Consider the following 14829-nt stretch of genomic DNA (forward strand, 5'->3'; position numbering starts at 1 on the left):
CAGAGCCAACAATGGAACAACAAGCTATTAATATCGAATAATACTTTTTCAACATAGATACCGTTAAAACCTGCTATTATGAGATATCATGCAGCCCGGTACAACCAAATAAAGTACTGACACGCATGCAAAAGTGCTTTGAAAGTCACATGCACCCCCCTTAAAATGATAGGTCGCCTTCGACCGGTTAAATGAAGAGATGACGTACTAGCGGCAACGTACAGGAGTGGTAAAAATGGCAAGGTATACATATTTATGATAAGATCACAAAAATATCGGGTTGCTGAAATCGATGCATAGAATGAAAATTATGAATAAATGTGGAGATGTCGTGGAGTGATTCGAAAAGGGAGAAAGGAAATATGACGTGGATGAGATGTTATGCGGTCATTATTTCACTTAAACTGTTATGATTGACTTTTTAAACGATATCTCATGCATAAAGGTTCAAAAAATGAATTAGGAACATAATCTCTCTGTAATAAAGATAAAGAAATAAGAAAAGGGAGTTATAATCACTATTGATGTAGGAAATATGACTCCAATAGCATCAGAGCTTCTGTTACCCATAGGTGTTTATAACTTCGACAGAGTTGTTTTTTCACCCTTTGGAACAATGATCCTTTATGTATAATTAGGAAAGTGCCTTGTGATGTTAGAATGGAGGCCATTGCGCTGGCTTGGTGACCAGATGGATCACAATGCCATTCATTGAGAAGGAGTGAAAGGTGGGCAGGCTGGCTCGTGATGATACCTCCTGTTCCAAGGACTTATTTTTTTGATGTATCCATTGGATCATATCCCTGGTGTGGTGGCCATAGTGGGAATGCCACTTCACTGCTTCCTTATGATCATGGTAGGCTGGCTCATGATGAGACCCCCTATCCTCTATCTGACAAATCATAGAATTGTTAGTAAACATATATATATATATATATATTTTTTTTTTCTTTTTTTTTTTTCTTTCCTTCTTTTTCTTTTCTTTTAGATAGCACTTCCTATTTATATATAGAGGGTGGCTCAACACTCCTTAAGAGTAGGGATGGTGGAAGAAGTCTGAACATACCAATAGAAGAAAATATGCCCTTACTCTTATTCAATGATAATAAGCAGAGAGAATTATGGGGATTAGGGAAGAACCAGCATGGTACAAATAATCAATCAATTTGAGTTATAGTGAAGATAAGGACAACAAAGTGATATAGATGGTTGTGTCCTCCCCTTTTCTAATCAATACAAAGCAATCTCATTAAGGATGATAATTTTCTTTTTTTTTATTTGCTTGTTCCAGTAACCTTCAAATTTTGTATCTTTACATATACATTTGTATTCTTGCCCTATAGAGGATGATAGAGAGTAAAATAATTTTGACAAGATGCTTATTTTCTAAAAAAAACCCTCTCAAAAAGAGTGTTGTTCTTTAGAAGGAATAGTAAAAAGTACACCAAAAAAAGGTGTTGTTCCTTAAAAGGAACCACAGTTGTTCCTTAGGGGGAGCAACAAAAAGACAAAACTACACACGAAACTGCTGTTCCTTAGGAGGAGCAATCGTTGTTCCTTAAGATGAACATCAAAAAGAAAGAAAAATAATAGGATGCGAACTTGCTGTTCCTTACAGGGAACAATCGTTGTTCCTTAGGAGGAACAATAGAAAAATAGACGCAGGTGAAACTGCTGTTCTTTTAGAGGGAACACCATTAAAAAAAATCTAAATGAAACTGTTGTTCCTTAGAAGGAACAACAAAAAACAAATAATCGATGAAACTAATGTTCCTTAGAAGGAACGACAACTGTTTCTTAGAAGGAACGGCAGCTGTTCCTTAGAAGGAACGATAATTGTTCCTTAAATGGAACAGCGCGAAGCAATCGCACATGAAACTGCTATTTCTTAGATGGAACAGTTGCTATTCCTTTAAAGGGAACAACAACTGTTCCTTAAACGAAATAGTGAAAAGCAAATGTAAACAGAATCGTCGTTCCTTAGAGGGAACAATTGCTGTTCCTTAGAGGGAACAACAATTGTTCCTTAAATGGAACAACAAAAAGAAACACGCAAAACTATTGTTCTTTAAATGGAACAATAAAAAGAAGACACACGAAACTGTTGTTCCTTAGAGGGAACAATAGTTGTTCCTTATATGGAATAGCGCAAAAAACATGCAAAACTATTGTTCCTTAAAGGGAATGATTGCTGTTCCTTAAAGGGAACGGTTGTTGTTCCTTAAATGGAACAACAAAAATAAGACACATACAAAACAACTGTTCCTTAAAGGGAATGACTGTTGTTCCTTAGAGGGAACAACAATTGTTCCTTAAATGGAACATCACGAAAATCGTATATACAGGGAACTGTTGTTCCGTAAATGGAACGGTAGCTGTTCCTTAGAGGGAACAGTAGCTGTTCCTTAGAGGGAACAATAGCTATTCCTTAAATGGAACAACACGAAAATTTGTACACAAAATTGTTGTTCCTTTAGAGGAACGACATTTGTTCTTTAGGAGGAAACAACAACTGTTATTTAAATGGAATAGCAACAACAAAAAAAGAGTTTATTTACAGTTTATACAAGCAAATTCAAATAGAAAGAAAAGTTTATATACAAAATTCAAGAACAAATGAATTATGCACTGGATCGATGCTGAGGATGGGTTGCCTTCCTTTGCGAGAATTTTCATGGTGGAATCTTCCCGTAATTGTTGGCAAAAGGACTCCCTAGTAAGCGGTTTGCGATAAAGTCGTACTCGATGACCATTCGCTTTAAAAGAATAGCCAGATCCATCAATGGTTGCTAATGTGATGGTGCCATTATCATGGACCTTTTGTATCTCTTAAGGTCCTAATCATCTGGTCTGGAGTTTTCCGGGGAAATCCTGAAACCTAGAATCATATAGGAGTGCCCAATCTCCTTCGTGGAAGATCTTCTTTTTAATAAGGACATCATGCCATTTCGCTCTTTGTTGTTGGATTAATGTAGTGTGCTAAAGAGTTGATAGCCTGATTTCATCTAATTTGTTGATTTGCTATAATCTATTGATCTTAGCTTCATTTAGGTTCAAACCTACCTCCTGAGCTATTCTTAATGTCCGAATTTCGAATTCAATTGGAAAGATAGGCTCCTTTCCAAATATTAGTTGATATGGTGAATATCCCGTGGAATTTCTCCATGTTGTACGGTATGCCCACAAGGCTTCTGGCAATCTGGAGGCCCAGTCACGTCTGTGTGATGCAACTATTTTTGTGAGTATTGCCTCGATTACCTTATTAGTGCTTTCTACTTGGCCATTTGCCTATGGGTGGTATGGAGTTGTAATTTTGTGGAGAATATGATAATTTCTCAATGTTGCAGCAATTTTGTTGCCTAGGAATTGTGGTCCTCCATCTGTAATTATGTCTCTCGGCAGGCCATATTGCATAAATAGTTGGAAAAGAAAATGTATCACTGAATCTTTGGTTGCCCTTGGTAACGCCTCTGCCTCAACCCATTTAGTAACATATTTTGTTACAACCAGTATGTATGTTTTTTTATTAGATGATGGGTTGATAGGACCAATAAAATCTAGCACCCATCGTTCAAAAGGCTCGATTACTAATTGCGGGTTCAGAGGCATCTCATCAGATTGTCCAAGGCGTCCCACCCTCTGGTAGCTATCACATGCTTGAACAAACTTTTTAGCGTCTTTAAAGATAGTGGGCCAGTAATAACTTGTTTGTAAGACTTTGTGACCAGTTCTGCGGTCTGCAAAATGTCCACCGCACGGCCCATCGTGGCATGCTTTTAGAATTTCAAACACTTCATCTTCCCGGACGCATCTTCTAATGTGCATATCTGCTCCTGTATGGAATAAATAGCCCCCGATCCAAGAGAATCGGGTACTGCGCTGCACTATTTGTTTTCTTTCATTAGGCGTCAGGTGCTTGGGTAATTTGCCTACTGCCAAATAATTTGCAACGTCCGCATACCATGGCGTTCTGACAGTAACAAAGAATAAATGTTCATCAAGAAATTGATCCTCAACTACTGCTGCGTCAGCTGGCTTTGGCATGCGTGAGAGAAAATCAGCTACAAGATTTTCTTTTCTCGGTCGATCCTTAATTGTGATGTCAAATTCCTGCAAGAGAATCAACCATCTTGTCACTCTTCCATTTGTAACAGGTTTATTCGCTAGATATTTAATGGCAGAGTGATCTGTATATAAAACTACAAGATATCCAGTTATATAATGTCAGAATTTATTAACAGCATATATTACAGCTAAAAATTCTTTTTCAGTCACAGTATAATTTAATTCAGTAGGAGATAGATTTTTGCTGATATAATATATTGCATATGGCTTTTTATCTTCTTCCTGGCCGAGAACTGCTCCGATTGTTGTGTCTGAAGCATCAGATGAAATTTGGAATGGCAAATCCCAGTTTGGGCCCCTTAGCACTGGGGTTGTTGATACAAGCCTTTTTAAATCCTCAAAAGCGTTGTCACATTTATCTGTCCAAATGAAATCAATATTTCTTGTTAGTGCATATAATGGTGCAGTAATCTGAGAAAAATTCTTTATAAATCTTCTATAATAACCAGAAAATCCCAAAAAATTGCATACCTCTGTTTGTGTGGAAGGGGTAGGTATTAAAAGAATTATCTGAATTTTAGCTGGATCTACCTGTATTCCAGCTACTGAGATATAATGTCCCAGGATAAGGCCCTCGGTCATCATCATGTGGCATTTTTCATTGCTTAAACAGAGTCTGGTGGCAATGCATCTTTGCAGAACTTTCTCTAATGTTTCTAATGTTGGCTCAAAGTCATCTCCGTAAGGTGTAAAGTCATCCATGTACACCTTGAGCCCTTCATTTATCAGATTTGAAAAAATGCTGAGTATAGCCCTCTGAAATGTGGCAGGGGAATTGCACAGCCCAAAAGGTAGGAACCTGTAAGCAAATGTTCCCCAAGGGTAGGTAAAGGTAGTCTTATCTTGATCTTCAGGGGCAATCTGAATTTGATATTATCCGCAGAACAATCTAGGAAAGAAAAAAAAATTTCCTGCCAAAGTGTCCAAGACCTGTTCAATGAACGGAAGGGGAAAATGGTCTTTTGGGGTTGCTTTATTAAGCTCTCTATAGTCAACACATATACGCCACTTTCCATTCTTTTTCAACACCACTACTAATGGAGAGACCCATTTGTTGTCAGATATTGGGTAGATAAAGTTTACATCTAGCAATTTTTGTAGTTCGGCTTTAACAATATCTTTAAGATGAGGATTTAACCTCCGTTGAGGTTGTCGAACGGGCTTGGTATCCTTCTCTGTATAAATGTGGTGCATGCATAATTGGGGATCAATCCCTTTCATGTCCAGGTAATCCCATGCAAAGGCCTCTTTATATTTTCTTAGGAGTTGAACAAGCTTCTGCTCTTGGTCAGCAGTCAGGTTTTTGTTAATATTCAAAGTTTTTCCTCACTCAATTTCTATGGTTTTGCTGTTATAAACAGAGGTAGTTGGTATTGATTAATCGTTAATATCTTTTAGGGGATCTTCTTCTATTTTGCTATCGAATGCTGCTTCGATCATGTGACATTTTATATGGGATCCAGCATTTGGTTGGTTAATGTAGGTGTTAATGATGTCATCTTTTGTTTGATCTTTAAATTCAAGAGCATCTTCTATGGTTAGCGGTGATCTAATGTTTTCAGTTAGATATGATACAGGTTGTTTTCTGGTTTTGATTATTGTTAAACTTGGCTGAGCTGGAGGATATAAGGCTAAATTCTTTACATTGCTTCCTCTTACTATAGTCATGCTGCCTGTTCGACAACTAATGTAAGCATCTGCAGTTGCTAGCCAAGGTCTACCTAGAATTAAGGGGTGTCCATCGAGTCAGTTTCTAGGATTGATGATCAGAAAGTCTGCAGGGTATTCCTAAGAGTCTACAGACACCATTACATCAAGTAATATGCCTTCTGGTTTGACTATCGATCGGTCAGCCAATTACAAGATGCCATTGCCAACTTTCGGGATGAGGGACAGAACCTAATTGTCAAAGGCAAAAGAGTTCAACCTTCATCTCTGGGAGAACCATGGGCAGAGCTGGCTAGAGTCGTTCAGAGCTATATCACATGCAATGGAAGAAAAGATGTGGTAAGGCCACACCACCTTAAATTATTAGTAGTTCTAAAACAGAAATGTTCTGTAAACTTGCCTACATATTTGAATTTCTTGTTGCATGGCGCTGCTCGAAGCATAAAGAAACCCCAACATATAGAGACTGTTGTAAGTCATCATTGTTTAATTAGGTTGATAGTAAGCTACAACCTTGCCCAACAACAAACCAGTTGGGAAGAATTAGTGTTTACTATAGAGGGGGGGTTAGCCTTACCTGCTCCAAAAAGGAAAAGGACTACCAGCACAACAAATAGACCACAAAAATGCAAACGCTCTGCCAAGACAAGCTTGGGAACAACTGAAAACCTCCAGGGTAGCAGTAGCCAACCCTTAGAACTATCTAGCCCTGAAAATGAGCAACCTTTACAGCTGGAAGGAAGAGATAACCAAGAGTCAGAACTTGAGGAGGAAACAGAGCATACTAGTGAAGAGGAGAGGGATGAAACAGAACTTCTCTTAACTCCCAGCACAAGTCCACCACAAGACTTATTACATGATGTTGAATTTGCCCAGATCTTGGCCAACATGTGTGAATTTATACAACTCGAAAGCCCACTCAACCTTAATGTTGAAGTAGAGTAATCAAACTCTACCCACAATAAGAGCATGACGGAAAATGTAATTGGTGAGGAAGAAACAGGGGCGAAGTTACTCAGGAAGAGGCAGACCAAACTAGGAGTACACATCTAGAAGAACCTAGTTAGGTCAATTTAAACAAAGAGGATGTGGGCCAAATAGGAGAATCAGAAACCATTCAGGGCAAAGACACAGCCCTTAGAGAGCAAAGCCCAGGTGAGCAATCGAGCTCGCTAAGAACAGAAACGGTTAGTGAAACAACTGTTCCTACCAAAAAGAAGAAAAGCAAAATTGAAAAGTTTAGAAAGGAACAACAGAGGCCGAAAAAATTAATTAAAAGACTTCGACAAAATATAAGGACATTAAAAAGAGGGAAAGTTTCAAGTGGAACCCCGGAAATGGTGAACGCAGCCATTCAAATCAAATTTCATGATACAAGGGTTACTGGGACTCAAACTGAGCCCATATTCATTGAAATTGATAAGGAACATCATACAACTGTTGCAGAAGCAGCTGCCCATATAGAGAATGTACATTTTTGTAATATAGTTGTTCAAATGGAGGTGATACCCTCTAACAGCACAGACACCCAGACAAATATCCAAGCCAAAGATATTTTGATGTGCAACGACCCTTGTATAACAAATCTTCAAGAAAATCTAACATAGGCTCGACTGACCATAGAAAGGCTTGAGGAAGAAATTGTTCCCCAACAAAGATACCAGGAATTACAAAGGCAATTGCGGGATATCAATGCGTTGGAAAGTGAGGCCTTCGATAAATATTGAAGGGCAGAAGAAAGAACTGAGAAAATAAAGATCAGACTGGAGACAGTCATGCGGCAAATGGATACTATTTGTTCATTATACACGGATGTTTTGGCATGCAGATCCCCTGCCAATAACTATGCTTTATTTTTGTTAGAAAGGTATTTACAGCTAAAAATCATGGCTGTCAGGGCAGGGAAACCCATAGAATTGAAAACTGTTGAAGATTTCATAAACTATTGTAAACACCATGGAGTGAAAGTTCAAGGATTACTCTATGAGTTTTACTTGCATAATTTTGTATTGGAAGAAGAATTAGAGAAGAATCCCAACCCTTTTGTGGGGGATGTACAATTACAAGCCTTCATTTCATTTGCTGCTAACCAATTGAAATGGTTTAAAGCCCATAACACATTCCAGAGGTAGGAAAATGGATTGGACCTTTGGGTCAGAGGTGAACCGAAGAACCCACTACAAATGCTGGCCAAACACAAAAGTTTGATGCAAAATGAAGGAGTAATATAGATCTTGGGGCCCATTCACAAAGAAATTGTCTAGCAGTGGGTAGAGTATTTTCTATCTATTAAAGACAGCTCCTTGGCTACAGCTAAATTCAGATGGACAGTTTCCAATCGTAATGTACAGGACAGAGAACCATTTAACTATAAAAACTTTAAATTGGCTGCAGATCGCTTTGTTACTTATAGCAACCTCATCTTGAGGGAAGGCCCATATTGGCTAAGCTGTCAGTTCCGTAGTTTATTGTCTAGTATCCTGCAGAAGGCTATAAAGCTATATATAAATTACTTGAAGGATAGACAAGACACATTTTTGAAACCTTGGCCAAGAATCATGGGTTCAGACTGCTTTATGACATTCCTTCTCCAGCCTATTCCTTGACTACTCTGCATACAAACTACATGGTTTTCATGAGGACATGAAAAAGGGTAAGCAGGGGAGTATGTTGAGTCATGGAAAAGGTATGCATATGTTATTTATTTCATCATCCTTTTCTTTAGTTATATCCCTTTTATATCCCAAAGTGCTAATATATCAAAGGATTATGCTAAGAATGAGGAAATTATCTGTAATCATGATTTAGCTAATTGCTGTCCTTCTTTATGCAGGAAAAAGACGAAACGAGACAACTGTTGTTCCTATGATGAGTCATGGACGAAACGGGACAACTATTGTTCCCTAACCAAGATACAACGAAGAGGCAGCAAGCCCAGTAAGGAGCGTGGCAGTTACGGATAAGAACGAAGTGAATCACATGATCAGCGCAAGGAGGAAAAGAAAACTGAAGATGGAAGATTGCACGAATCCCTCAGGATCTCTTGATCCTGAGGGATCATTTTTACAATCTATCTTTTACCTCTTTTCCATTATAAAAGGCAACGACTGTAGTTGAGACAGGGAGAGACATTATTCGAGAATTACTATCGTATTTGTAACTTTGATCATCAACTCTTGCAATTAAAGAAAAGTACGAACCGACTGTAACTATTTTTCAATGATTAATATATGAAGTAATTGCTGTTCCTTCTTATCTACTGAAGTAATCCGGCGGTGCTCACTGGCGGCTAAGGCCCGACCTTGGTGGATTCACTTGCTGTTCCTATACCATTCTTTTATGATTTCTGCCGTGTGATGGTTTGATTTGATTTCCACTTACTATAATCACTTCGCTTTGCTATTTCATATTTCCAGTGTTAATGAAATTACTTTGTTTTACATGCTGCAGTAATATTGATTCAAGTTGTTTTTATCTCCGATCTAGTTATCTGCTTCAACATTCTGTTATTGTTATTCCAGATTTAGTCATTTAGTTCAGCGTTCTATTATCATTGTTTCCAATCCGATTATTTAGCTCAGTATGCTATCTTGAGACTCTCTACTGTAACGAGTATTGACTACTATTGTCTATGCTCTCAGACTGAGATCCCTGTTGTTTAGATTAGAAATTGCATTTGGAAAATCAATCGGTTCAAAGAGAAATGAGTTATTGTTACTGTATTCTTGACTGATACTTGAATGAATGTCTAATTTGGTTTCATTAGCGAATTAAGCTTTCTTTTAATCGTAATTAGAGTTCACTAGCTGCATCCATTTACTCTCATATTTGATAGAATTGTACTGCAATTTAGAAGCATTACTCTTGAGTAAATAGTTGCCACATACTGTGTACACTCTTGAAATAGAAAGTCTTACCTGGATTGATAATTAATGTGAAGATAATTAGGAGTTAAAAAGACACCTTTTATCACTCAACATTTTGGTGCCGTTGCTGGGGAGAGTGTAGCCATTTCTAAAGAGTAGTATACATCTGATGCTTGTCTGTTAGGAGAGAATTGGGTATTAAAAACAAAAGGTAAGAACCTGCGTACGAAGCACGTAAAATGCCTGCTCCCCCTCCCGCTTTCTAGCAGAATTGTTAAAAATTTAGGGTAGAGGTAAATATTTGAATTGTGTGTATGACTAAGAAGAAAAAAAACCTGAAAATAATCCAATTTCCCTACCCAAACCCAACAGATATAAGGGATCTGTGACCCTTGGACGATCAACTTTCATAGATGACATTATAAAGAAAGCCGAATCTCAGCCATCAGTAGGTCCTAGAAAAGTTGCTTCTAGACAACCTACTAGCTCCCTTCGGCCACAGGCTCACCATCTGTAGCCTTCACCGAGGTCCACAGCAAAACAAAAGAGACTGAGCAGAGTTTTCACGAAATTGAATATTCTCGCCCAATTTCTTTACAAGAAGGGAATTCTAGTAATCTTCGTGAAGGAGGAGGAGAAATAGGGGAAACAGAGGAACCAAGATCCCCTTAGGTAATAATTCAACAAGGAACACTCAACACCCCAGATAAAGGGAGTGCCTTTAAGTTCATTCAAGAAGAATCAGGGGAAACATAGGAGCCAAGATCCCCTCAGGTAGTGGTTCAGCAAGGAACGCTCATTATTTCCGACCAGGGAAGCATTGTTAAGCTCATTCCTACCCCTTCTAGTCATCCTAGGAATAACTCTTCAGAGATCCTAGAAGGGTATTGGCACATATTTGATCAAATGGCCAACAACCCACAAGCACCTCAGACTTCCACCCTACAGTATACCATCGTTGACACAACAGTCAATGCACCTATTAAAACCATTCCTCTCCAAAATATTCCTACCTTTCATGGGCTGACATCAGAGGATCCAGACACATTCCTGTTTGAGTTTGATGTATTATGTCGAGGGTATGATTATACCACCGATCCAAAAAAATAAATTTATTTCCCTCCACATTGAAAAGAGCAGCCTTACGATGGTCTATGGGATTAGGTGGAAGCACAATAAACGATTGGGATCAAATGAAAACCACTTTCCTAAAAAAGTATCAGGACTATTGTAGATCTAGGGAATTGAAAGATGAAATATTTCAGATGGTAGCAAGACCAAGTGAAACATTAGAAGAATATGTGGAACGATTTCAATATAACCTTCAGCGGTCTCCCTATGCAACTTTGCCTTTACCTGATAATGTGCTAAAAAATACATTAATTAAAGGGATGAAAGAACAATGGGTAGAAACATTAAATATTATGGGTAAAGGTGATATATATTAGGAAAATTTTGCTGACATCATTAATTTGTGTATCAGGTGTTCAAGAGGCAGCATAAGATTGAAGCCAGTAGAAAACGACATGATCACAAGGGATAACAAAATCTCTGGTGGAGGTATAATTCACGCAGAAATTGGTAATCTGCTAGAGGATTTCAAAACTGATATTCTAGGGACTCTAACAACGCAATTGGACATTATGCAAACCAAACAAAAGCAAGTAGAAATAGAACAAAACTTGGTGATATTCTATCCTAGATGCAGAAAGAAGCATAGCCACAAAGAGTGCCCGTTGGATACGTTCCAAATCTGTGCCATATGTATGAAAGATCATGCCACAGAAAGCTGCCCATCACTCCCAGGATTAAAAGCAGTTTATAAAGAAGCAGAAGAAGAAATAGAACTGGTATACCTGATAAATCAATGCCGCCAGTGGCAAGCATGAACAACAGGTATGCTCATTGACCCATCCTCTTCTTTCGAGCCTCCTCAGTATAATGCTCAACAATACCTGGGAACCATGGGGCAGAAGCAACCATCTTTTTCCAATTGGTCACAACAACCATTCCCTATGCCACCTTGGCCCGACCAACCGAATAAAAATAAAAATTGGCCAAATTCCTCTTACTTCCCACCGTTTTGGAAAAATAATGCATATCAATCCCAATGGCCACCCTCAACTTCACAGAATCAAAACTGGCAGTCAAGCTGGCAAAGACCTACAAATCAGCCAGCAAGAACAATCCCCCTACCTCAACCCACACTGCCAGCACCTTACACAGTGCAACAGAACCCCCAGACCAACTTAAGACCGTAGCTCCCCATTGACCATACCTTTTCCATGACTCAACATGCTCGACCCAATGTCCACTGATATTACAGTGAGTACAGAAGTTTATGAGAGATTTTTCGGCGTAAATCACATGATATTTCATTTATCGACGTGTTTCAAACCAACTAGTGTGGTTCATCGTCAGGACGATGAACCACACTGGTTGGTTCGAAACGCGTCGACAAATGAAATATCATGTATTTACGCCGAAAAATCTCTCATAAAAATGAGTACATAAGTTCTTTTGAGCTCCTCTTGGCTCACTTGCCTTTATCTTTGGATGAGATTTTCTCCTTTTAGTCTCACTTCCAATAGACATAAACAACTTCTTGATAATTGCTTTCCTCTTCCACACTTAGCTACACAATGGTTAGATTAAATGCAAAAGGTACATGGAAAATGTTTTCCTTAACACGTTATTCAAATCTGTGTTTTGTTTTCCACCATAAAAAGCATTCGATTTCTGAGCACTTGAATTAACAACACTCGAATTAACATAATGATTATACCCCTTTTTGGAGTCCTTTGGCTTACACCTCGTGCATGAAGAACTTGCATGGCAAGAAGAACTTAGCTTTGTTTCTTCCTCAACTCTCTTCTTTCAGCTCCTCGGATTTGGGTGCTGATAGAACCTCATTTTCCACATCATGCGGACAAGAGGTACAAACTTGTCCATTTGTCTTCTCTAAAGGACTTTATACACTAGCATCTTGCATAATAGTTGTAGAAAAGCATGAAGATTGTGGAGAAAATGGTGATTTATAACCACTCTTATTACCTTCTCCCCTTGAAGAACATTCTCCTCTCGGAGGTCTAAATCCTTCACCTTGCAAATTGGTATTCCTCTCTTCATAGAGGACTTTCACCATTTCTTCCATGTCTAAGAAACCCTTTCTAAAATCCTTCACATCCTCTGACATTCTTGTAGGTTCTTCTCCTTGGGACATGCTTTGTTTGAAGCTTCTACTGCAATTTGAGGTGGAACTTGGTGATAGAGATTGAAACAATCTTGCTCGCCTTTCCAAAACGTTCTCCTCAATGAGCTTCAAAACACATTTACTTGCAAACAACAATCAATTCCTCCTTGCACAAAGAAAAACCTTCTCTGATACCAACTTGTTATGAATTCTTGCGAAAACTTGTAATTGCAATGCAAGCTTCCTCATCAATTAAAACATGTTTTGATTTGTCTCATTTACCCAACTATGCAAGAGGTTTGTGTGCCTTTTATATGTCATGTGTGAGCAAATTATAAGTTAATTTGATGATTAAATAACATGAACAAAAAGTAATATTGCAGACATAACACATTACACTCACAACACCAAACTGATCAAGGAGTTCACCCTCTAGTATTGGGCTACATCTCCTAGGACCTCCTTCAATGGCTAAGTCCTATTTGGAATTATTGGTAAAATGTCTGATTAAAAGTTTCTTTTCAACTCCAATGACTTTTCAGACTACACCATTGGGTTCAGAGGACCCAAAAACCCCAAAAATGACTATTATATCTCTTAAAACTAACTCTGGCTGAACTGTGCTTGACCTCCTCCAGTGGTGGCCTTGGGCTTCATTAACTGCAACATGGGAATATCATGCATAAAATTTCTCTTTTGCCTCTGCAACCTACACCAATGAGTTCAGAATGTCCAAATTAGCCAAGAACACCTCTTTCTTAGCTTAATTTGGTCGAAAATCAACTTCTCTAGGGCTAAGTTAGTGTTTTCCTAGAAAAGCTCCGCTAAATTTGGAATGACTATAGTTAGCACGCTAATTTTATAGGTTGACCCGAATTTGGGGGCATCGCTAAATCCGTCGTTATTTTAAAGTTGGAGTTAAACTGTGCTTAATTAGAGTTAAACTCAGACTAGTGTTAAACCCTGTGGTTATCACAATCGCAGTCTTAACTTTCGGCGGTTTTTGTTGGCCTGATCACATGCGATAACCGTAGCATTAATTGTTCGAGCAGAACTATCAGAGTGACCATTTTACGTTACAGTAATCACATTCACATGCGATGTTTTAAACTGTCACGAGGTTGTTATGCCGGAGCTGCCAGTTCATAACCGTAACCGTTGCGGGTTGTGGTGTTGTGTTTACATGGGTAATTGTTTGGTGTTTGGTGGATAACCGCCAGAACAACCTTCTAACCAATGCGCTTTGTGACATTGCATTCACATGGGGGGAGGGTTGGCCCTCCCCTAACTGCCAACTCATAATCCGTTACATTTTAAATATACATGGAGTTGTAACATGGTAAGAACCATGGTGTAGAGGAAACTATTAAGGCATATGGTTGGTGGGTAGGAGGTCATGGGTTCGACCACGACTTCCGCCAATATATTTTGCTCCACTATGTAGACCTCCAACCCGACCTTTGGGAGGTACAACGTGGCGGCCTCCGGGCTTGCCACGTGGCATTCTTCCATTGGTCTAAAAATGAACCAATAGAAACGCGCCAAAACACCACTATACAAACCAACCAAACATTGCCACTTGTCCATCCTTGATTCATCTTTGACCTGCATCGACCATGCTTAGTCACCTACCATGTCAGCAGTACAGACTAGTAACTGGGCATTTCTTTTGTAAATTTCGCCCGTTTAACAAAGCAATCAGAACAAAATAAATTTCTTATAGGAAACTCTGTTTTCGACGAAACAAGTTGCGTTAGGATCATTTTTCCAAGACGGACACGGTCATTCAGAATTTGAGCCATTTTGAGAACTTTGATTTTTGAGTAATTTCTTGCCCCTAATCCGGATTCCAATCATTGCATGTGTGATTTCCTAGTTGGTTTGTGAATGCATGGTACATGCATGTGTGTATTTGGTTCTATTTTTGTCATTGACATGGGTTTTTCCAAGTGTGACAGTGGTTTCAACCTTGCCTTG

The 14829-nt window shown here is 38.7% G+C and overlaps 1 pseudogene; it reads left to right on the top strand.

Moving 5' to 3' along the window:
- Positions 1 to 7130: 7130 nt before the first annotated feature.
- The window catches only part of LOC149202728 (CDK5RAP1-like protein pseudogene), a 61500-nt pseudogene continuing 53801 nt past the window's right edge, over positions 7131 to 14829 (top strand).

Source organism: Pinus tabuliformis, chromosome 2_1 (genome assembly GCF_031772625.1).
Source record: "Pinus tabuliformis cultivar Carrire ecotype Pingquan chromosome 2_1, CPIR1, whole genome shotgun sequence".
NCBI lineage: Eukaryota > Viridiplantae > Streptophyta > Pinopsida > Pinales > Pinaceae > Pinus > Pinus tabuliformis.